Source organism: Pezoporus flaviventris, unplaced genomic scaffold (genome assembly GCF_033815535.1).
Source record: "Pezoporus flaviventris isolate CSIRO_AGI_PZ_B2104156 unplaced genomic scaffold, CSIRO_AGI_Pfla_v1 ptg000045l, whole genome shotgun sequence".
Taxonomy (NCBI): domain Eukaryota; kingdom Metazoa; phylum Chordata; class Aves; order Psittaciformes; family Psittacidae; genus Pezoporus; species Pezoporus flaviventris.
This window is the reverse complement of record NW_026892593.1, coordinates 5,726,483-5,751,663: the sequence shown is the minus strand read 5'-3', so window position 1 is coordinate 5,751,663 and position 25,181 is coordinate 5,726,483. Positions and strand designations below refer to the sequence as shown.

Below are 25,181 nucleotides of genomic sequence, written 5' to 3'. Positions count from 1 at the left end.
CAAGTCCAGAGAAGGGCCACGAGGATGATCAGGGAGCACCTCCCATATGAAGACAGGCTGAGGAAGTTGGGGCTGTTCAGCCTGGAGAAGAGAACACTGCATGGAGACCTCACAGCAGCCTTCTAGTATGTGAAGGGGGCCTACAGGGATACTGGGGAGGGACTATCCTTTAGGGACTGTAGTGATAGGACAAGGGGTAACGGGTTAAAATTTAAACAGGGGAAGTTTAAATTAGATATAAGGAAGAAATTCTTTACTGTAAGGGTGTGAGGCAATGGAGTGGGCTGCCCAAGGAAGTTGTGAATTCTCCATCCTTGGTGTTCAAGGCCAGGTTGGACAGAGCTTTGGGTGGCATGGTTTAGTGTGAGGTGTCCCTGCCCACAGCAGGGAGGTTGGAACTAGATGATCTTAAGGTCCTTTCCAACCCAAACTATTCTATGGTTCTATGATTCTATGACTATAGAGATTGCTTTTAATTATGAAGATGAACACAGAATACCTTTGTGTATTTGACTGGTGGTAGGTAGAGGAAGAATAAAAATGGGGAAAGGAAAGTCAATGGAGTTACAGGACTAATTCATACTGCATTCTTCTCTATATCTCTTATTTATATTTATACTTCTGCAGAAGGGAAACCTTACTTTCTAAGCTCATTATTCTGTCAAATCCTCTCCACAATTTATGAAAAGAGTATAATTCCCTAAAATTTAGTTTTGGTTTAGAATAATAAACTAATGGCAGCTTAATCATTAGGAAGCTTAGGTGTCTAACTGAAACTCCATAGACTCTGTAGACAGTAGGTATAAGATTGCCTCAAAGTTATAATGCCTTCTGGAGGTACCTGCTTTTGTCTTCAGTGACAGTTGAGAGGTGAGATGATGGCGTTGATTTAGAAAACTAATTTTTAAACAGTTAAACTAAGCTAGAAGTATGAACATCACAGAATCATAGAATCATAGAATCATAGAATAGTTAGGGTTGTAAAGGACCTCAAGATCATCTAGTTCCAACCCCCCTGCCATGGGCAGGGACACCTTACACTAAATCATATCACCCAAGGCCTCGTCCAACCTGGTCTTGAGCACTGCCAGCGATGGAGCATTCACAACCTCCGTGGGCAGCCTATTCCAGTGCCTCACCACCCTCACAGGAAAGAATTTCCTCCTTATATCCAACCTAAACTTCCCCATTTAAGTTTTAACCCGTTACCCCTTGTCCTATCACTACAGTCTCTAATGAAGACTCCCTCTCCAGCATCCCTATAGGCCCCCTTCAGATACTGGAAGGCTGCTATGAGGTCTCCATGCAGCCTTCTCTTATCTCAATTTTCTATAACTTCAGTGAGAGAAAGGGAAAATGACAGTTGAAATTATTCTTTATACTTAATTGAACTTCAAAGATAGGAGCAGCCTGGATCTGAAAGGGCAAACTATGCAGCCTCGTGTCTCAGAAGGCAAGACTCTCTTCAAACGCCTTTTCTCCTTTTCATCCTCACCATAAATCACTGCCTGATCCTAAATATACATTCACAGTCTTCTTTTCACAATTTTAGCATCTTACATAAGGAGACATATCAGATGCTGCAGATTCAACTGCATAAAAGATGGCTTGCTACAGCTCGTTTGAAATGTTGGTGATGAAAGATGCACTTTGCCCTGTCTTTCGGATGGACAAGAGTTCATACAGGGAAACGAAGAAAACTATTAAATGGCATACATACAGAGCAACCTAAACATTGATTATTTTAAGCCTATTCTATTGCAGCTTTACCAAGGAGAAAATGTGTTGCTAAAAGGTGAAGTAATTTGCAAACTGCCATTAAAAGTCTGTATTTGGCATAACCACAGTTTAGTGAAGTATTTTGCACAATACTACAATAATCTTTGTGTAATACAGTATAAATCTTCTGTTAAAGTAGGACAAGTCAGTCTGCAAGCTCTTTTTTCATGTCAGTATGAGAACACAAAATGGGTTTTACCTATACAAAACCGGGATGATTTTGCTTGATTTTGCTTAGGTTCTCATTTAAAAGATGATAATTTTTAAGCTACTTTCCTTCTCATATGGCAAATATATTTTTATCTTATTTTTAGTTTTTATAAGTGAGTTTTTGAGAGTTTGACAATACAGTCTGAAATTAAAGAACCCTTTTAAAACCAAGCTTCACCTTCTGTACCAAAATAATGGAAAAAATTTGCACCTTCTTGCTCTGAATATATATAGGAAGATGTGAATATCACAACAGATTTCTTTATTCTTTTTGTCTGCTTGATGCCATGAAACTAGACATTCTGTCTTGAACCACTAGAAAATCCTGGAAATGGATTAAAGTCCATTTATGATTAACTATTGCAATGATGAAAGTATAATGGAAATAATATGAACAATTTAAGACGAGTGAAATTACTCCCATGGATGGTAACAACAGATAGTAGAAAATTTGCCCCAAAATATAATAAAAAGGATCAAATAGTTATAATTCAGAAACATTGGGTATCAGAAAGGAAACAACCAGATTACCAAGGAAGTTTCGTGTATTATTTATTTTTGTAAGTACTTTTGCATTTTACTTTTGTATCTAAAGAGAAAATGATCCCTTGAACATAATATTTTGTACTTGGGATGCAAACAGACATCCACCAACAAAATACACAAGAATGCTTTGAAAATACTGTAAGAACTACATGTTTCCTAAGAGCAACAGCTAAAAATGAAAGCAATGAAATCAAAGTACTTGAAGATTGCATTTCTGAGAAGCAATTGTTTTCTTAGGAAGCCTGCTGACCACTTAGGGAACAAAGTGTATTTATATAATTTCTGCCAAATATGTGGGTCAGTCAGAACCAAAACCAGTCATATTACATTTAAATGTAAACTATAAAACACATTCTGTTACAGGAATTCCCCCCATTTGCTAAGGCAGATAATTGCTTAGGTGATGATTTTTCATTCCTTTTAGAGTTTTGGATGTCTGGTCTGAATAAAGAAAAAAATCAAGCCTCAGGTAGATGGAAAAAATTAGGGGCAGATCTTTAAAGAATTTAGATCATTAGAAAGATCAATAGAAAAACAGCTCAAGGATAAAATGCTGACTTCAGGAGTATGTTACCTACAGTTTTAACACAGGCTTAGTTTTGTTAGACATGCTAAAGATTTTAGAAGCAGTAAACAAGCTAAAAATATGCTGACGTTTTCTGAGGTAGCAGTGCAAATAACAGAATATTTTGGTACTTTTCCTTTGTCATAAAGCTGTCCTATCAAAGGGAAGTATACAAAGTGAATAGGAATTGGTATAAGTATCATATATGATGTGTTTTCGTTCCAGTTAGTTTGAAGAGTAGCTCGTTGCACATTTACTGCAGAGACAATAAGCACTGAGCCTGCACTGTTAGTGCAGTGGAACAAGCTGTTTCATTTCACAGCTTGGCCAAGTCATTTATAGCCCATAAAAAATTACTTAACACATGGTGGCATATGTAACTCTATAAATCTTTCCCTGAGAAGGAGGAGGAAGATGGCATTTGTATACACAAATATATCCATACACATACTCAGGCTAACGCAATATGTTAGCACTCTTTTGTGCTATAAACCTAGTAGGCACACTATCATGGTAACTGAAGATGAAAATTTTTGGTAAGAACCTGCCTATTCATTCCTCACATTATGTTTTGCAGATCCCCCCTCAGATTTATACTGCAGTTCTGAGGCTCTTCAGTGAAATATGCTTAAAGTCTTGCTCATACCTCCCTGGAACTACACACTGGTGAGCACAGTCGTGTGTGCTGCACAGCTTGGGTACCAGAGCAGATGCTTCTGCACTGACTGTTCATGTGGAAGACAGGTAATGCTATTATATTAATAGATTTTATTTTGCATACTTACATTACCTAGTACAGTGGTAGAAGCCCACTGTTGTGATACTGTTTCTCTCTCATTAAATAAGAATGATTATTGAACTAATTGTTGCTAATAAGACTACCATGTATAAGAGTATGAGAAATTGCCTATACAGTGTGCTAGTAAGAGCTGTGATGATTCTAGCAAAGCTCATTGTGTCTAATACACGAACAAAAGCCAAATCTGTCTTTCAGGACCAGCAGAGTGTTTTGTGGCTGGCTGTAAAGAACCTAGGAAATTTTAGCATGAAAATGAATACTTATTACTGGAATTCAACTACCTGCATAATCTGTCCAACAGAGCAATGAGGGATGATTTTTCCGTTAATCAGGATAAACATGGAATCAGCTCAGTCAAAACTGGAAAAATATGCTAATCCAAATTTTGCTCACAAGGGATGGACAGAAATATTGCACAGAATATTTCGCAGTATTAGGCAGAATTCAGAGTTCTATGGTCTCTAGAGGTCTGATGCCTGGAAGCATTGCTTACAGTAATGTGGAGATGGAGATGGTTCTTGAAGTTGTTACCACTTTGGAGAAATACCAATTTACCTTTCAGCTCCTGCCCAGAGGGTCCTGTGAAATGCTTTTGGTTTGGTTTTTTTTGGCTTTTTTTTTTTAGTTTTTTTTTTTTTTTTTAGTTTGTAACTTTCCTCTGGAAATCTTTATAGTCTAAAGTACCTGCTTTCATTGAAATACATACTTGACATTTTCCCTCTCATTCAGCTCTCAGCAGTGTCATTATTCTTCGTTTCATGCAATGCTGACTACCTCAAACTGCTATAACAGACATATCCTAAAGTTGGTATTTCATCGCACTGTTGAACTGATGTGTGTGGTTAAAGTCCACAGAGATACATTTGAATAAGGAATAACATATAAAGACCTAGAACAGAAGAAAAAGTACAGGGATAGTACAGCATTTATATAAATGCACTCATAGGACTTTGTGATGAAGACTGAAAATATGGAAAGAAATAGAGAAAGGGAAAGTATGCTCCTATTTACAGTGTTCATGAACTGGAAAGAAACCTGTTAAGTAAATGGAATTATATATCACTTAAAAACCAATGGTGAAGCTGAAAATGGTAAATCCATGTTCCAATTAACTAAACGAATCTATAGAAGAAGTCTCAATCTTCTACTGGAGTGAAAATGGCAGTAATGTTCCTGAGATACTGAACTTCCTGAGGAATGGAAGAGATGATAGTGGAAGTCCTCTTACAGAGAAAGGAGACCTGGGAATTACAGATTTTAGAAAAACAGAAAGGCCTAATGTTCAGTAATGGGAGAATATTATAGGTTGATGGAAGATATACAAAGGGAAAAAGTTTCATAGTGCAAGACTGAAAATTTTCCAATATGATGATGACCTAAAACATTTATTTGGGCTCTTTGAGAGTGCAAAAAAAAAAGTCAGAGACTGATTCCTGGAAATATTAATATCTCAGCTGCTGAAATCTATCCCTGGTGCCACTCAGAAATACTCAATACCCTGTTCTCGGAGCTGAGAGTGTCCCAAGTAAAGAGTCTTGAGGCTATGATGGGTTTGCTTTCACCTAGATTTGGCAGCAATTCCACCTGCAACTGGGAAACATTTCTGATGAAGTTTTGTCTAAACTATGTGCTCAACAAAAAGTGAATCAGAAAACACACCCGTATTTGCATTTAAATATGTCTGTCAGGCTAGCAGGCTTAGAAACTCCCCCCAAATTTTATGAAGTCACTGAAGCAAATGGCATCTATTTGTAAATATAAAAACCCCCAACCCTTTTGTCATTAAAGATTTCTTTCTGTTCCTGGATGGTACATACACAGTACATAATTGTATAATTAACTGAAGATTTTTAAAAATGGTTACAAAGGAATATCTCATAGCGAGCTAATGCTCTGGCAGCTCCTGTAGATTTACTTTCTGGCAACTGTCTTTAAACAGGAATGAAGCTTTTTTCCTCCCTCCTGCTATAGTACAGTGAGACTGCTTTGAGACTGCTCACAGATTTTATAAGGCCAGCGCTCATGATTTTATCAAGAATTGCTGAGATTTAGTACCTGGCTTTTGGAGATGACTGTTGAAGTCTTGATTGTAATTTATATTCAAAAACTAGATCTGTGCATATAGGAATTGAAAGTAAGGTTTTGCAAGATCTCACAGACTGAAACTGCCACGCAGATTCTTTTCACATAATGATTTAAAACTTGTCCTGTGGGTATTGAAATGTAAAATACCTGGGACCTGGAAAAATATTATTATTGTTGTATATTGATTATATAATAAAGTATGGCAAGCATTGTATTTGTGATCATCATCCATGAATATGATTCCAATGCCTGCAGAAATTACACAGGCTCTTTTTACAGTTTAAATCCTTTTAGAACAGAAAGTAAAAAGGTTTCCTTCAACTAAAAATGAAGAGAGAAAAACATCATATATATTCTCCTTGATTTGAAAGGTCAGAAAAACATTAACACCTGTAGAAAATCTTAGAAATAATTTCAGCTGCTTATTATGCTGAATATTAAATGATTGAAAGTGAAAAATTCATAGTCTCTGAAGACTAGTCAGCAGTTCTCATTAGTGTTTGACATTATTTAGTGACTTCAACAGCTGTTCACTGAGTTTGTAACAAATGTAATTGAACACTGATGACATAATATAAAAATAAAAGTAGAAATATCATTTAAGTATACAAATACTGACATATAGGTACAATATGTTATGACATAGATTAGCTCAGTAACAGTAACAAAGTCACTAAAGAGCATTTCAGATTATGACCTGTCACTGGAAGGAAAATGTTTTCCAACAAGTCTACATGACAACTTTTTCAGTAGTAGTGAATGTGATTGAATCTGAATTAATTTCTGCCAAATTCAAAATAAAATGTCTGGATTCATCATGTAAAATTGGCTTTCATTTGCTTCCCTGAGAGTAGTACCGAGCTGCCCATCTGATTTGGAAAATACCACATATTCAAAAACTCTACTACTCTGCCCACTTGGATGGACTTACTGACTGTGGGGGTAGTGCTTATTATTTCTGTAAAGTAATTATCATTGTGAAAGACAGGGCTGCATGGCTGAAGAACCTGAAGACCACCTTTTATCTTTGAAGTTATTTCAGCATAATTTCTCCCTGCTTATGACCGCATGTATGAGAAGTGTCCTCTCGCATGGGGTTTTACAAGTAAATCTTGCGGATACACTGCTGAATTGCGAGTCTTTGCATGCTGTTATATTTGTGATCCTCTCAGTGATGAATCCACAAGATCTCTGCATTGGTAGCTCTTCCAGAGAGAGAGAGGTTTTATTTATCAGTCAAATATATACATTTTACTATCTTCATATCTGAAATTTGAGGATATGTATAGAACATAACTCAGGTCAACACTGTTTTTAACTTCTTTTACAATTTTTGTTCCTCCTTCCTGATATAGTTTGGCCACAGGAAAGAATGCAGCCATTTAATCCATGACTCGGAACCAAGGACATCATACCTATGTGGGAGACTGAAACCTTGATCCTGAAATGGCTTGCTAGACGTCTAATTAATCTCTGCAAGGCACTCAACTTCAAATTTTGACATGAAATTCATACAATACAGTTCAGTTGAGCAGCAGATACAGCCCTGTACATTAAACAGAATTAAAGTGCCCATTATGCTGTCTGTTAATAATACTCTGATTTCCATCAAAAAAATAAAAATAGCTATCTCAGGCCCTTTGTGATACATACTCTCAGCTGCTTGCACAAACTGACTCTTGTGATATTTTGGTTTGCTTCCCTAAGTAATAGTAATACCGGTGGTAGTTATCAAAATACAAAATTAAAAAATGATAGTGTCATTGTTATTAGTTTAGCATTAACTGTGGCTTAAAGACCATGGAAAGCTGTCTAATATTACCCAGGAAAATGATCTATTTTAATTCTGAGCTGTGTGTGATAGGATACAGTATTCTTTTTGCACCTATATTTTGAGTGTTCTCTGTTTATGTTTACAGTCATTATTTGCACAGAATTATAAGTAATTATAAGCAGGTCTTCTAATCAGAAGGGTCAGACAAGTACAGCTACAGTGATTGCCACTAAATGTACATTCGTAATCTTCACTACTTTTCTAACTTATCTCAGAGAAGCACAAAGAGACAACATAATAAGGAGCTTTCAAGCTCCATATTGAATTTTCTTCTTTTCTCCGTGACATATAAGATGCAGCTAAGGAGCACTTTTTTGTCTTACATGCTTCAAGAGACATAAGGCAAGTCTGCTACCCTGCTGAGCTGTGTACTTTCTGATTTTGAAAACTGTTTGTTATGCTTTGAAACCAGGCATTGGTAATGGCAGAATTAACTCTTAGTGTCAAAGACAGAACTGGTACCACCAGGAACTACAAACACTGTTGCTGAGTCTTCCTAAATGCTTTACCCACAAAACTATTGTTCTTCTGCTAAGGCAAAGAAAAGGCAATCTGTTTATTTTCTGTTATTTAGCAAAGATTTCTTTTTAAGATACATCTTATTTACAAATCCTGTGACGAGATATGTCAGGTAGTGCTGACATATGTAGGGTAGCGAAATTAGACATTATCTGTATGTAACAGTAGCAGGGAACTTCAAGCCATAGAACATAATTACCTGGACAAAAAAAAATAGCTTACTTGGGAGAAATAAAAAATACTGTGCAGTGTTTAGTAAAAAGTTGCAGCAGATTGCTGCTTTAAACTCTTTCTGGTGAGATATCCCCTTAAAGAAAATAATCCTTGGCACTGGTCTAGCCACAAATAACATCTTTACCTGTAACTAATCACTGATTCATGCTCATCTTAAAATGGTATAAACAGGCACTGGCACTGAAAGACCTCTCTTCACACTCATGCTGTTTTCTTCCCACATAGTTTCTCTGACGTTATCTCCTTTAGCCATGGATGTTTGTACAGCTGCCTAGTGAACTAGTTGGCAGAACTAACTGCCACCTCCCCCCAAAATGTACCAGTTTTGGATTAGTCATCCAACTTGATTCAGAGCACGTGTTATACCACCATGAAGGACGAAATGAGATTGAGGGAAGGAAAGAATGATATTTTTCAGCAGCAATGTTGTTTTATGGCAAAGTGTGCTTTATGAAGAAATTGTAGACAGATATGATGGAGATCTGCAGTTTAAACCTACATTCACATTAAGGTCAACTTCCAAATTAGGACAGAGCATGTTTGCTGAGTTCTGAAAATCTCCAGGAGAGATGCCACAGCCTCTCTGGGCAGCCCTAATCAGTGTTTAACTATACTCATGGTGACTTTCATTTTTTCTTATATTCAGTTGGAATTTACCTTACTTCATCTTGTGAATGTTGTCTATTGCCTTTTTCTTAGCTGTGAAGCTCTGAGAAATGTCTGGCTCCATATTTTCTACGCTGTCCCATAAGCCAGTTATCTACCCATAAAGTAACACATTTCCTCAGGTTTAAGGAAACCCTGTGTTTCTCCTCAGTGACACTTGCACCAGCCCTTAACCATCTTACTAGCACTCTGGTAGAGTCTCCTCAATATCTCCAGAGGCCCCAGACCAGGTACCTTTTTCTTCATGAGGCTTCACAAGCACTCAATGGAGGGGAATAATACCTTTTAGGACCTGCTCCAGACACAGTTACTTTTGCAAGTACTTTCAGTATTTTTAAAATTGCCTTGGGCATCAATTTTATATTTTTACTCATTTTAAAGAAGTCTAAAAAATATTGAATCTGATTTGTGGCAACTGCATTATTCTCTCTTTGAAACCAAATAGTGGCACAAATATCTCTTTTCATAAATCATCCATTTTACTGTCAACAGTAAAGAAAACCTGCCTCCGGAAAAGAGCTTTAAATATATGTTTATAGCTGTGGTACTATCAACAAGTTAGTACTTCTGCATGCAAGTCTAGATTTTTATTTGAGTTTTGCTGCAGGAGATATAAAGCAGTAGTTCTGTAGCACGAATGTAAGCCCAGTTCTTCATTGCTTATTTTTGCTGCAGGGAGCTGAAGAAATCGTATTCACACATCTTCCTGATTGGCTATGTATAGTTGGGTTTGCTCTTTGTATAAAGGCTGGCTGTCATTCTGAAAGGCTTCTAATACATGGAATGTGTGTTCATGAAGTGAGTTAGACTAAGCTGAATATGAAGAGATTATATAAAGACAGTTTTGCAGTTCTCAGAAGTGAACAGGTTCGCTTCTGTCTCTTTGGCTCAACTGTTACGCTGAAATCAAAGAGAAAATGTAACAACCATGATAATTTTTGTCAGCTATGTAGAATCATAGAATCATAGAATAGTTAGGGTTGGAAAGGACCTTAAGATCATCTAGTTCCAACTCCCCTGCCATGGGCAGGGACACCTTACACTAAATCATATCACCCAAGGCCTCGTCCAACCTGGTCTTGAACAGTGCCAGCGATGGAGCATTCACAACCTCCCTGGGCAACTTCTTCCAGTGCCTCACCAACCTCACAGGAAAGAAAATCCTTCTTATATCCAACCTAAACTTCCCCATTTAAGTTTTAACCCGTTACCCCTTGTCCTATCTCTACAGTCTCTAATGAAGTCCCTCCCCAGCATCCCTATAGGCCCCCTTCAGATACTGGAAAGGCTGCTATGAGGTCTCCACACAGCCTTCTCTTCTCCTGGCTGAACAGCCCAAACTTCCTCAGCCTGTCTTCATACGGGAGGTGCTCCAGTCCCCTGATCATCCTCGTGGCCCTTCTCTGGACTTGTTCCAACAGTTCCATGTCCTTTTTATGTTGAGGACACCAGAACTGCACACAATACTCCAGGTGAGGTCTCACAAGAACAGAGTAGAGGGGCAGGATCACCTCCTTCTTTGACCTGCTGGTCACGCTCCTTTTGATGCAGCCCAGGATACAGTTGGCGTTCTGGGCTGCAAGTGCACACTGAAGCCGGCTCATGTTCATTTTCTCATCGACCAACATCCCCAAGTCCTTCTCCGCAGGGCTGCTCTGAATCTCTTCTCTGCCCAACCTGTAGCTGTGCCTGGGATTGCTCCCACCAAGGTGTAGGACCTTGCACTTGGCATGATTAAACCTCATAATGTTGGCATCAGCCCACCTCTTAAGCGTAAGTTGATGACCACAAGATATTAGCCTGTTGAACTAATCAATACTCAATCCCTGGGCTTGAATTTAAGTTTATGAAGTTACAGCTAACTAAATAAGCCTCATACTGTTAGCTCAATTTTTCCTTTAAAATGTGATGTCATACAATTTTTTTTAACTTCAAACTGTTCATAAATCTTACCTTCCCTTTTCCCAATCTAACTGCAATTCAAACAACACTAACACAAACCAATGCTACAGAAAGCAACGAGGGCAGCAAAAAAAAGAATTACAACATTTGGATATTTCTCTGAGCACAAGACAGGTCATCTGAATTTGAATAAGTTTATGTTGCAAAGGATTTCTTACTTTTCTACAAGCAACTTTCTGAAAGTTCTTACTTATTTAAAGTAAATACTGTACAGTGAGTAAGTCCAGTGACAACCCGGGATGTTAAATATCATAGGTACAGTAGTGCTACTACACTAAATAATGGAGTAAAAGCTGCAGAGTCTGAGCTCAGAGTTGCTCAGAGGACAGACTTCCCACCTTCAGGGATCATTTGCAGCACTTTAGTTGCTCAGTCAGCTAAATGCTTTGATCCTAATTTTTCTTCACTTTCCTATATTGCTCCTGTGTTTTTCATAGTACTTGAGAGCTTCTCCTTATGTGATCCCTTTTCTCTTATGCCAATCTTGGGCTGATGAAATTTTAGTGACTTTCATGGAGTATGTCCCAGTCTACACTGTTATGCAATACTAATCTAACCGATTACATCTGACCGTGTATGTCACCTATGTATGTCCTGACCATGCATACATCTTCTATACTTTGTACTGTAATGAAACATTTTCTATATACTTCAACAAAATATATTCAAATATTTTGTTTCACAGTTTATTGCAGAACTGAAAGGGCACGATGGGTAATTATGACTCCCAATAGTAAAACTCCCATTAACTCCTAGAGGCAGTCTCTCCTGTCACAAGCATTATTTGAAGTCCAATAACTTTATGAAAGGATGAGTTTAATATAATTCTATAAATTAATATGCACATTGAGAAATTACTTAATTCAGTTCATATGGTGACTGAAAAAAAATATATATAAAAAATGAAAGAATCCTGCTTGTATGCAACATAAAAATGCCTCTTACCTTAAGAGCTTTAAATATGTTTTGAGATTAAGAAATACAAAAACAATAGCACCTCCTTATAGGTCAATTCAGTTCACATAAAACAAGCAAACTAAGATGACAAAAAAATCTAGGGAAAAGATTAAATAGGAATGTTGTGAGAATTTCTTGTGTGTTTTTATTTATTTCCTCCTCAAAAGGACCTGAAAGGCTTTCCCTCAGTGCAATGTGGTAGGAAGAGATGAAATGCTCATCACTGTTCACATCTTTCTTGTTTGATTTCTTGTAGAATATGGCAGCTGACACATTTATCTCCTTTCTTTTGTGTGACTCAGGCACAAAGGGGTTTTCTCACCAAACTGGTCACAGGATGGCAGCATGAAAACCAGGTATGTATATTTTCTGTCTTTTTTCCTCTATATTAATTTTAAAGATCAGTAGGAAACTAGATTCTCGAATTATATGTAGTTATACCTAAGTGTTTGATTAATTATCTGCTACTGTGTCTAAACTAGTACTAATTTTGTGTTATAGGAACAAATCAGTAGATCAAAGGAATCAGTTCTGAGGCACCTACATCTATATTGTATAAAGTTCAAAGCTTTGCTTTTAAACTGAAATCACTCTCGTCTGTGATACAAATACTCTTTTTCTGCATGTGGGCCTGTTCTGTCCAAAGGACCATGGTTGGCTATGTTGTATCTAGGAATAGGAGTACATTTAGTACTCATCTAGAAACGAGCTTCCAGTTTAGTTTCCCTCAAAAGGAATCGGATCTGAAAGTAAAATTGAAGAATTCAATTAAAATTTATGTTGCTGCTCTGTATCATAACAGTACAGTAGCTTCAGCCTGCATGAACATAATGATGTCACTGAGACTATTTTCTGAAGTAATGTAATGCAGGGAAGCACTTGCTTTTAGACTATAGGTCTCAGGCACTGCTGCATTTATTAGCAGGGCTACACCCAGCTATCTTAGTGGGATGTTTTCTGTAATCCCTGAGATTTAGCATTTTTTCATCATTTTTTCAATCTGTTTTTCCCCATATCTTGTAAATTAGCTTTGAGGGTTCTTGCCCACCTACAAAGAGGTTAGATTTCATACAAAGTAGACTGGATTATTATGGATTTTGATCTATACATGTAAGATGTGTACAGTTTTTTGTGAGACTACACAAGATTGACTGTTTACTGACCAATTTGGTGGCCTTCTATGATGGGGCTACGGAACTGATGGACAGGGGTAGAGCAGTTGATATCATCTACCTAGACTTGTGCAAAGCATTCGACAGTGTCCTGCATGATATCCTTGTCTCTAAATTGGAGAGACATCAATTTGATGGATGGACCACTCAGTGGATAAAGAACTGGCTGGATGGCTGCACAGAAAGAGTTGTGGTCAATGGCTCAATGTCCAGCTGGAGACCAGTAAAGAGAAGTGCCCCTCAGGGATTGGTGTTGGGACCAGTCTTGTTCAACATCTTTGTTGCTGACATGGATAGTGGGATTGAGTGCACCCTCAGCAAGTTTGCCGATGACACCAAGCTGTGTGGTTCGGTTGATATGCTAGAGGGAAGGAATGCCATCCAGAGGGAGGGACCCTGACACGCTTGTGAGATGGGCTGATGCCAACATTATGAAGTTTAATCATGCCGAGTGCAAGGTCCTACACCCGGGTTGACGCAATCCCAGGCACAGCTACAGGTTGAGCAGAGAAGAGATTCAGAGCAGCCCTGTGGAGAAGGACTTGGTGGTGTTGGTCGATGAAAAAGTCTCAAGTGAAGTGGAGGTGGATGAAGATTTGTGACTTACATTTGTCTACAGGTGGATAAATAGACGAGTGTTCCTAGGAACAGTTGAACACAAAGTATACAGTACCTCTATGAAAATTTAAAGGGTGATAGCGGAGGGACTGACCAGCAATCTCTCCTCCTAATCCCAGTCCAGGCTGGGGCCAATAACACTTAAGTGGTGCATGTTTCAGTTCTGTGTTATTCCAATGAGTTGGATATAATTTCAAATATTCATTTGAGATTACAAAGATAATAAGAAAGACAGATGAAAGGACAGAGTGAACACAGTTTATATTTTCAGATAGAAGCATTTTCTTTAAGTATTAACTCTATTGTCTTAATGAAGTGATACAGAAACCTTGAAGTTCCTATACTAACAATCAACAGTAACTTGGAACCATCAGAAAAGGTATTTACACAAAGCTCTCCAGCCAGTATTCTCAAAGCATTTCAGGCAGTTGAGAATGTATGAGAACCTTAATTTTGCCATGGGAAACTACATTATAAAGATCAGGTGATTCACTCAAAAGATTCATTAAGAAGCTAAGGAATAAAAGTCAGTTTTATGTATCCCTTCCTAAGTTGATCAGGTTTTGGTTAGATTTTGTGGCTTGTTTATTTATTTATTTATTTATTTATTTATTTATTTATTTAAAATGTCATCAAAACTTTCAACATTTTGAAGAAATCTGTTCTGAGAAATTCGTTGACATTGACCTTTATTACAAAAAAAAAAGAATCTGCTATTATATAATTGGGATTATTCATATAAAAAGAACCATGTAGAGAACTTAACAAAATGCATCCAAAAAAATTTGACATTTTTAATTCAGAATCACAATTGACATAATACTCCTAAGAAAGAATTTTCTGCTCAAAATTATAGCAGAAATAAGAATAATTATTTATGTCAGTGCTTTAAATATACATCCATATATTCAGTTGACCTCAGAGAGAGGCAGGGAAGAAAGAACATGTTTGTGGGGTTTGTGTGTTTCCTTTCTCCAAGGATTTGCGTTACTTCCTATTACATCTGTTTTTTTTTCAAGCTGCCTTCAATTTAGAATCCTTAGACAGTAACAGAAAATTTTATTTGAAACAAATTACTCAGCTTTGTTCAACAGGAAAACTGCAATATAAACTTCAATATTTAACTTGGGAATTTGGTTCAGAACAAGTAATCTGAGGGCAGTAGATGCTGCCAATAAAGAGGGGACTGATTTGTCATATACTTGGATGCATCTGTGATTTCAGTGCAGTCTTTCCCTTATAACGTGGCAAGGCAATGTGACAATCTCACCCCAAATGATGAGACATTTATCGGAATATACATTGTTGTATAATTTTGCAAATGTGGAGTAGCCCCTTTAGTCAGTGGATCAACACTTAAGTAAGGTGTTGCTGATAAGAAGAAGTGAAGAGCTCCGCTTCCCAAATTCGATTTTCCTTTTGATGTAAAGGCTCTTGTGCACAAAATGTTCATCAACTGGAAAAACGAAATACATATTTCTCTTCTTAATTCTCTTTCATTTTCTAATACAGCTCAGATTTCTTTCTTTGGAAAGGCCAGATTTCATGTACAAATTTATTACGGGTTTAAAAACACTCAGAGTGGATATTGTGTAGACTTTTCAAAAGTGGAAAATAGTGTGGAAAATGTGTCTATGTAAAGTCAGGGACTGTACATACTGCTTTTAGACATGAACAAAACACCAAATAGCCTTAGAACCAACATATAAACAATGAGCTAAGGTGTCTATGTTTGTTATTCTCTCAAATGTTCGGATACAAGAAAGAAAGGATGCCTTTTCTCTTCTTTTACTTGCCAAGAAAAAAGGTACTCTTAGGACGAACAGACCAATTTCAGCAAGCAAGATTAGGCTAGGAGTTAGGAAAAACATTTTAGTATCAAGGATAATCAAGCATTAGAACAGATTAATGAAGCTGTAAAGTCTCTATTACCACTAAGAACTTTTTGGTGCAAGTCAGCAAAGCCTTTAAGAAACAATATTGCATTTTGAAGTAATGGGATGATCCTTGAAGTCCCCTCAACTGCATTCCTGATACCTAATTGTTTATACATGTTTGAGCACTGAACACTACTGATTGTAAACCAGATATATTTTACATAGGTTTTGTTTTGTTTTTCTTTTTGTTTTGTTTGTTTGTTTATTTGTTTGTTTGTTTGTTTGTTGTTTGGTTTTGAGGAATTTTTTGTGTGTGTGTGTTTTTTTTTGTATGTGTGTGCCTGTGTTTTTGTTTTGTTTTTTTCCCTGGAGTATACATAAAATTCCAGGTCCTAATCACACTGGTAAATGGAGAAGATCACCTGAATTATCTATCTATATATTCTAATATATAATTATTAGGAAGACAACATTTAAAACCCCAGCTTAGTACCTGGTAGTTTCATTTCCATCACAGAGGGGAATTTATCCAGGGTTTAACACATCACTTTTTATCATAATGCCTCAACCTGACTTTTGCTGATTCTAAATGAGCACCTACTATGAAAAGTGACTCTATTTCAAAGTTGTTTTATATTACTCACTATGTGAAGCAGCCCTTCTTCAGATTTACACCAGACAGGCTCAGGTCCTGTAATTGTACACTCCACAATCTTCCCCTTTATCCCATTATTGATGGGGAAATACTTCTATTTGGTTTACATTGTTGAAGGTTTTCACTATTAGTTGGTATTTCTACTAAATGTGCCAGTTGGTATTGCATCAAATTTCCTTCATAACCATATACTTTTAAAGACATAGATTACTGAAATTCTACCATGACTTCCCTCCCACACCCTCAAAATGAATCCATGTAGCTTTTTTAACTCTTTTAGTGGAATTACTAGCACTTCAATTCCCAGCCCAGACATGCTGACCCCATTATATATTTAAGAAGTCACTAAAAGAAACACCCAGAAAGTCCAAGCAGCTTTAAATTAGTGGAAATGCATTTAAGAGGTAGGCCAGTAAATGTAATTAAGAACATGAGGTGAGCAAATTATCTTACCAGGTGACTATTAAAGCATCATATCAAAGAGTATATTTTGGTTTCAAGATTAAACACATGTACTTTCAAATTTTTCTGGTTTTCCTTTTGCTTGTTTGTCTTCTTAATTTTTGTTAATTTTCTACAGATCCCATGGGAAAAGCAGAATTTTTAATGGATGCTTAAAAAATAATCATTTTCTTTAGAATTTTCTTGCCACATGATTTAATGGCTAATAGCCACTCAGTCCTAGTTCATACAAGAGTGGCACAAGCCATTGGCCAGCCACTAGTTAACCCCAGCCAGACTCCCTCTATTATTTTCTTCTTTTTTAATAACACTAGCATAACAACTCAGGAACAAGGTGATTTTTAACTAGGTAGAGCAATGTTATGTGATGTGGATACATGAATATAGCAGATTATCTTGTCCTTTTTTCTTTTATGTTTCCATCTCTTCCTGCATTCTTTATTGTTATTTCAATTCTTTCTGCTTCTTTTCAGGAAAACCAACTGGATTATACTGGCAAATATCTCAGGAAGGCAGAACTAATTGCTCGAATTATTCCCGGAGAACCAGGTGGGGAAATTAGAGTGCTGGACCAAACAGGGACAGATAAAAGGAATGTTTCCCAGAGTTTAGGGAGGAAGCTGATAATTCTTAAGTTTACAAGGCTGCTGTTGTTTATCTTGAATCACTTCCAATTAGTATGGTATTTAGGTATTAGCAGTAGGGGTATTCCTCACTTGAGGGAGAATGTATAAAATGTTATACATAGCTTAAAAACAGAGATAGGGGATAAAGACTACAGTCAGTGCATAGCTCTGATTCATTGCTTAAGGATTCCTTGTGACAGAAAGCATATCTGATCTTTTTAACTTTTGAAATAAAAATTTGCATTCCCCAAAATAAAGGAATTGCATTATGAAGGCCTCAATGTGTGACAGACTACCTGCAAGTGTTTTCATTACTTATTTTCTTCTCCCTTGTGTCCCTTTTTCCTCTGTACTGATGCAGCTGCTCATGCAAGAAAGCACTCTTGCTGATATTTTCTGCTTTAGACTTTGTGGGCAAAATCTTACTTTATCTTGTGCTGTCAAGACTGCTAGGTACCAGACCTCTGGGAGAACCTAATGGCAGAAAGCAAGGTGTAATTTTATATTAAAGATAGTTTAAACAAGGCCAGGTTGAATTTTAGCCTTTTTATTGATAGAGATAGTGGAGAAGTCTGGCAATACCTCATTCTTTCATTTAGGCCTCTTCCTGGGAAAAGATCACATTTTACTCAGTAATATTTCATTTCACAAACTGACCTCATCTACATGTAAATCAGAATGAAAATAAGGCTATAAAAGCAGATATTACAGCTGCTAAAAATGCTCTTTGAAAAGAAGAGTTTAGGCTTATATTACTCTTTAGAAAACATACTGAGAGCCCACCATGATTTCTTTTGCTATGTACTACTGGACATGAACTCAAAACCAAAAAGATACAATTCAACCACTCTTCAAGTCAGTGTTGGTAACATTTTGGATTGGCTGGATATCTCTTTAAATCCATGGATCAATATCCATTACAGTCTAGTCAACAGTCAACAGTGTCGGGAATGCCATCCAGAGGGACCTTGACACTCCTGTGAGATGGGCTGATGCCAACATTATGAAGTTTAATCATGCCAAGTGCAAGGTCCTTCACCTGGGTTGATGCAATCCCAGGCACAGCTACAGGTTGGGCAGAGAAGAGATTCAGAGCAGCCCTGCGGAGAAGGACTTGGGGATGTTGGTCAATGAGAAAATGAACATGAGCCAGCTTCAGTGTGTGCTTGCAGCCCAGAAAGCCAACTGTATCCTGTGCTGCATCAAAAGAAGTGTGACCAGCAGGTCAAAGAAGGAGGTGATCCTGTCCTTTTACTCTGCTCTTGTGAGACCTCACTTGGAGCAGTTCTGGTGTCCTCAACATAAAAAGGACATGGAACTATTGGAACAAGTCCAGAGGAGAGCCATGAGGATGATCAGGGGACTGGAGCACCTCCCATAGGAAGACAGGCTGAGAAAGTTGGGGCTGTTCAGCCTGGAGAGAAGGCTGCATGGTGACCTCATAGCAGCCTTCCAGTATCTGAAGGGGGCCTATAAGGGTGCTGGGGAGGGACTCTTCATTAGGGACTGTAGTGATAGGACAAGGGGTAACGGGTTAAAACTTAAACAGGGGAAGTTTAGGTTGGATATAAGGAAGAAATTCTTTCCTGTGAGGGTGGTGAGGCACTGGAATGGGTTGCCCAGGAAAGCTGTGAATGTTCCACCTCTGACAGTATTCAAGGCCAGGTTGGACAGAGCCTTGGGTGACATGGTTTAGTGTGAGGTGTCCCTGCCCATGGCAGGGGGGTTGGAGCTTAGTGATCTTAAGGTCCTTTCCAACCCTAACTATTCTATGATTCTATGATTCTGTCATTCTATGATACATGGTCAGTACAAGATTCTATCAATTCAAGGAAAATACTTGAAAGTCCAGACTGTTTTTTTAGCTTCTCTTATAGTATATGTTGGGATTAAAGTTTCAATACTTCTGAGATATTTGAGTTACTGGGAAGGTGGCAAACAATGATATAGCATATGACATGTTTGCAAGAACAGAATTGATGGTGTTTCCTGTGGTTTTGAGATACCAGCCTAAAAAGGCCTTGAAAAGAATTGGATTGAGCCTTGGTGCAGAAACATGGAACTATTCCAAAATAACATAAATTCTCTGCTATTTTGAAGGCAAATGGTTCTGACTTGGTCATTTACTGCTGATCTATATGCTGTTAGTGTGCTATGAGTCAAGGATTATGTTGTGGGAGATATAAATTTTTGGTCTGAAGGTAAAGTTCAGTTTAAATTTAAGAAAAATAAATACCAATTAGTGCATGATTTTTAGGTTAATTGGAGTCTACTCTTGCTAGTAAGCTTGGGCATGGGGATTCACAATTCCTCTCTACTCAGTCACTTAATGACCTAAACCTGGAAGTGAGCAGTTGAATGAGATATAATGGTACTTTCAATTTTTTCTTGGAAATAACAGTTCTCAGACTCCTGCTACACAATGCAGAACGTCACCTGTTTCAGTAATCATAGCTCAATACAATGGGAAGAATAAAAAGAAAGTGCATTTTCCCGGCATAGAGTCACTGACTATATCTTTCAAGACAAAATATTAGGCTAAGTGAATGAGGTGTGCATGCTGATGTTCAAGCTTAAAGGTACAGAAGAAAGTGAAGGATAAAAGTGTTTCTCATTCTACAACTGCAAAATACCTTTCTCTGAATAGGCATCTTTTCTGAGAACAGCAGTCACACAGTACAGGAGTATTTTCAGTTTGTGTGTCAAACTCTTCTATGATTATTGTAACCTTTTTCATACCATAGAACTGTTTGGGTTAGAAGGGACCTAAAAGATCACTTACTTTCAACCCTCCTGCCATGGGCAGGGACACCTTCCACTAGACCAGGTATGTAAATCCCTCTTGTCCAAACCCAGAATATCCATTTTAGAGTCTTTTTTATTGCATTCTTTGCACTTTTATTCCTAATTACAGTGCTTCTCCATTAAATATCAAAGAACCCATTCCAAGCATTTCAAAGTGATTGCGTGTTTTATTATCTGATTTCCTTTATGTACCTTTGTTGCCTATAAATGTTGCAATGCTTGCTTCTTTATCTTTCATCTCTATCAGCTCTGTTCCCGAGCCGAAAGTCAAAACACTGCACTGCACCAGCTACCAAGGAGGAGAAACATGACTGCTACTGCTGAACCCAGGACACTATTTTTTCTTAATTTTTTTTTTAATACTTAAGAACAGTTAAGAAAAATACTCATGAAAACATTTTTAAAACTGGCTAAATATTTCTTTCTGGTATTCATGTTAGATGACTAAGGCGAGTTTACATTTTGCAGAAGTTACCTTCTAATAGGTACAAAGATATGAATTAGAGTTAATTATGAAAGAAAATTACATACATTTAATATTTAATCTGATTTATGTCCTATATTATTCCCAGTCTCAGTGGTTTCATTCGGTGTCCCCATTGCTTGTCCAAGGGCAATAAAATTCACCTTAATTTTAATCTAGCGAGATGTTAAATTCTAACCATAACTTTCCTTCATGAATATCAAGCATCATATTTTGATTTGATTTTTTTTTTCTTTTTTGTGAAATGATACAGATTTCTGCAAGAAAAGTTTCTCATCTCCAGTAAGCTCCCCATTTTCAGCCTGGCCAACCAGGACATCAAAGTAAGTATTTTTGCATAGGCAGAAAAGCATTTGTATGTATAAGTAACTGTATCATGATTAGCTTTAAATAATTTCCTTCATCTGCCTTTTGTCTCCTCTTTCTTATAACTTTCTGGTTGAAGGTCTAAAATTGAGACCATTTGTCTCTGAACATCCTCAGAATGACAAATATTATAGTTCTGATATTTCAACCACTAGAGTAAAAAAAAATCAAAATGCTAAATTTTTAAAGTGCGAATATATATCAGCCTGATTCAAGCAACGTCTCAAGCCCTTAGTCTGGTATCAGTCACACCACAGTGAGTCCTTTGGCTTAAAAAAGAGTTATTCTAGCTAGTGAAAGGAGAATTAATTTTATTCTGAATTTTAATTACTTTGAAGTATGTGGCAATGCTTAGTTGAGCCTGTGCTGCCCATTTGTTTCATGACTTATTTTACTCAAGAGAGCTCATCCACATATTATACCTGGGTGTCTCTTCAAGGGAAAGTGTGATACAGTTTGTAAGATAATTTTCTCCATTGTCTATTCTATGCAGACATGGATGAATATTTCACCAGGATTATTCAGAAACCTATAACAGAAAATTTGCAAGTCAAATGATTACCAGTCCCTTACTTAGAGATGTCATGCACCTTTGCTCCAAAATGTTATTTGAATGACCTCCTAGACTGCTTTAAGTTTTATGTGGTATTTCAACCATTTTTCTCATAAATAAAGATTAGACTGTCTTATCTAATGAAATATAAAATTAAGTGATTAAACTGTTAAAATTGAATTTCTTACTTTTTAAGCTACACTGATAAACCACAAAGCTCAAAAATTAACAAAAAAAGAGTTCTGTTTTTTAGCTTATTCTGAATAGATGAAATAGAAATCACAGTACTGTAAAATTTGTCTGTTAAAGCATGATGTTATCACAGATCTTGTTTGTCTGTTTGTTTTTAAATCCATAACTCAGGCAAATGCACAGCATGCAAAAAAGGAAAACCCTGAAGGAGTTCATTAAAGGGTATGTAAACAATGAGTACATATCACGAGTATGTGATCCTGCAGTAAGTATGCGTGCATCATCAGATTTCAAAGCAGTACAAATCTATTCCCTTCTGCTCAGGTGTGGAAATACATCTACATATGCTTTACTATAATATTCTGCAATTTTCAGTCCAGGTTCAGTCATTTATTTAGGGAGAGATTTTCTTACTTACAAGACTTCATTTTAATACACTCAAAGGATGATGCTCAAAGGACTGCAGGAAGTGTCAGAAAGCAAGATTCTGAGCTATGGCAGAACTATCTAGAGAAGTATTTTGTATTTAGGACATGAACAGTCTTTGAAGACGTGGCAGGGAACCACTTTGTTCCTATACAAAGTTTCCAGTTTTCTGACTGAAAATCCTAACAACGAGGTCACAGAAGATGACAGAAACACTGTGAGTGCGCACTCACTCCAAAAGAATACTGAATGGGTGAAGCCAGGTCATGTTTACCAGCATGTTCATCTTTCCAAAAGAAGTCTGTATTTGAGATGAACCTCAATGTCTGTAAACCTAGAGGAATGATATTTTGCATGCATATAGCACCTTCAAAATGAGAAGATTCAAAATTTCCTTATAGTAAACTATTTTAATTAAAATGCTATTTCTACCTATATACCTCTTTTCTACTAGAAATCATGGCAGCTTGGTTTTGCCTTGTAAATTCATACTTTTGAAATATATGAAAATAATTTTCCCCATTTATTTCTTAATTGGATGAATAGCTGGGTAGGACAAAAATAGTCTGTAATCTTTTGGTCGAGTGGTTTCATAGGGAAGATAGACCATTCATGATCTACGACTGAATTAAGGTATTAAACACGATATATTAATTGTTAGTTTCAATCCTTACATGGAATGCAGTTTTTGTCCGTAATTTCTGTAATGTTCTACAGAATGTCATAACAAATCTTTAAACAAAAAGTATCGCACTTTCTGAAACTAATAGAGAAATTGGTTTGCATGGCTCAATGAAGGTCACAGTATGCATCATAAGAATTACTGAAGCTCAAGAAGATGAAGCATTTCTTCTGCTCAGAGCAGGATGTTCAGGGTAAGATAGCATGCAACCATGCATATCAGAAAAAGAACTGTAACACAGTGTCCAAGAACAAAACTCTGAATTATTTTATATTATCAAGTAGTATGAAAATACAGAATATGACATGACATGTTCAGAGAAACAAAGATTGTCATAGAAATACTCAAAGTTATTTATATCGACCATATATATCAGCAATGTAAATAGTACTGCTTTCCAATATTTACTTATAAGTCAATTATTACATCTTAGTAGCACAAAAACTATTCCCAACATGACAATAGCACATTTTTGTAGTGGATAAACAGTTACAAAAGGAGCATATTTTTCTCTGGTGATTCCACTTCTATAGATGACTAAACTTTGCTGTCAACCTTGTGAGGTGAACCCAGACCCCATTGTTGACAGTTTTGATTCAGCTGTCTAGAAACCAGTTTTCATTGTCATTCGAGAGTCCTACCTTTCTTTCCCTCCAGGTACTTGTCTTAAAGGTTCTGTCCCTGTAAGTGCCCTGCCATATTTGCCAGGCCTGTGTGAATGACTTGAATGACTAAAACATTTCAAGTAGCAGTAGATCTGCGTATGTAAGCAATTGAATTTATTTTGCACAGTTTTAAAGAGAGCAACCCACAGGATACTTTTCACAGGCATTATCCATTAAGAATATCTGAAAATGTAAAAATAGTGCTAGTATTAAAAGGTTTTTAAGTATAACACCACTAAAAGCATATGTGTAAACAAAAATACAAATGTTAACCATGGGAACTCTCTACAAATTAATGAAAACCAGCAATGCATATTTACTTCCAGTTAATTGCAGAGCTCATCTGGTCCACAACACAGATATACAGAAAAGATATCATTTGGTCTTTAAGACTTTAAGGTTTTCATACACTTTTGTTCATCTCTGAAAAGAATATCACAATAATTCTGTAATACTAAAGTAATTCTCAGTTAATCTTGAGTTCCTCTACATTCTGGCTTACTTGCCCACAGGACAATTATATTTACATAGTGAAACTGATATGCACTTGAATTGTTTTCCAGCTTTTAGTTTAATTTATCATTTGATATTGATGTGACCTACATTAGTCAGCTAGAAGTCAGACACTAAAAACCAGGCTGGCCACCCAAGCTTCTCTCAATGGGCAAAACAATTCTTAGTAAGAGCCACTCATCAGACTTGGAGCTGTAACTCTTAGAGTTCTCAATTAGGTAAGTGAAAATTAGGGAATTGCAGCTCTTCAACTATTTGCAGATTTTGAAGATGAGCAGAAACGTGACTTTGCTTAAAAAAGCAATTTTAATGATCAAATGTTATACACACATCTTTTAGAAAGTTTCAGAAGTTTGTTTGGGGTTTGTTTGGGTTTTTTTGCTTGAGTTTGTTTGAATGATGCACACATCAAATTAAAATATTTTCTGTCTTTAGGTTCTGAAATTTATGATCCAAAACCTTACCTAAAGGGTAATTTATGATGAACAAAATGATGAAAAGCTATTTGTTTACAATTATCATTATGTATAAAACACATCATGACAAATTAAAAATGGAAAATTCCTGATTTCCCATTTTCATCCCATTGTTTCTCTTTTAAAAAATAGTTTTTCAAATACTTAAAAATACTATTGAACATACTGAAGTTTTGATAAGCAGCTGAATTTTTACTTTTGTATGGTGAATAATATGTACTGAATGCATGTGCACTGTCAAAGACTCTTGCTTTGGAAAAGACAGTTTTACAGTTCTATCTTCAAATCCTAATTTGATTTCTTCAGATCTGTGGTACATCGACCACTTTTACCTCAAATATATCAACAGCAATTATTTCCCCATGTAGAGACTGCAGAAATCTGAAAAATATTGGGTTTTTTAAGACTGAACTTAACATGAAGGTAATTTGTTATATATATTAATTACAATTT

The 25,181-nt window shown here is 36.6% G+C and overlaps 1 protein-coding gene and 1 long non-coding RNA gene across 9 annotated transcripts in view; one reads left to right on the top strand and one right to left on the bottom strand.

The window, feature by feature from the left end:
* The window catches only part of PCLO (piccolo presynaptic cytomatrix protein), a 354,829-nt gene that overhangs the window by 19,054 nt on the left and 310,594 nt on the right, over positions 1-25,181 (bottom strand). The gene's annotated exons all lie outside the window — the stretch shown is intronic.
* Positions 3,384-25,181, top strand: part of LOC133276483 (uncharacterized) — a 35,821-nt gene continuing 14,023 nt past the window's right edge. Inside the window, exons 1-6 of one of the 3 annotated variants that reach the window (XR_009745884.1) lie at positions 3,394-3,844; positions 12,413-12,512; positions 17,414-17,489; positions 20,311-20,393; positions 21,109-21,178; positions 21,301-21,624. This is a non-coding gene — a long non-coding RNA (uncharacterized LOC133276483). Of the gene's footprint in view, positions 3,845-12,412; positions 12,513-17,413; positions 17,490-20,310; positions 20,394-21,108; positions 21,179-21,300; positions 21,625-25,181 lie in introns of those variants that run through there. The other 2 variants (XR_009745883.1, XR_009745882.1) reach the window with 2 other exon arrangements.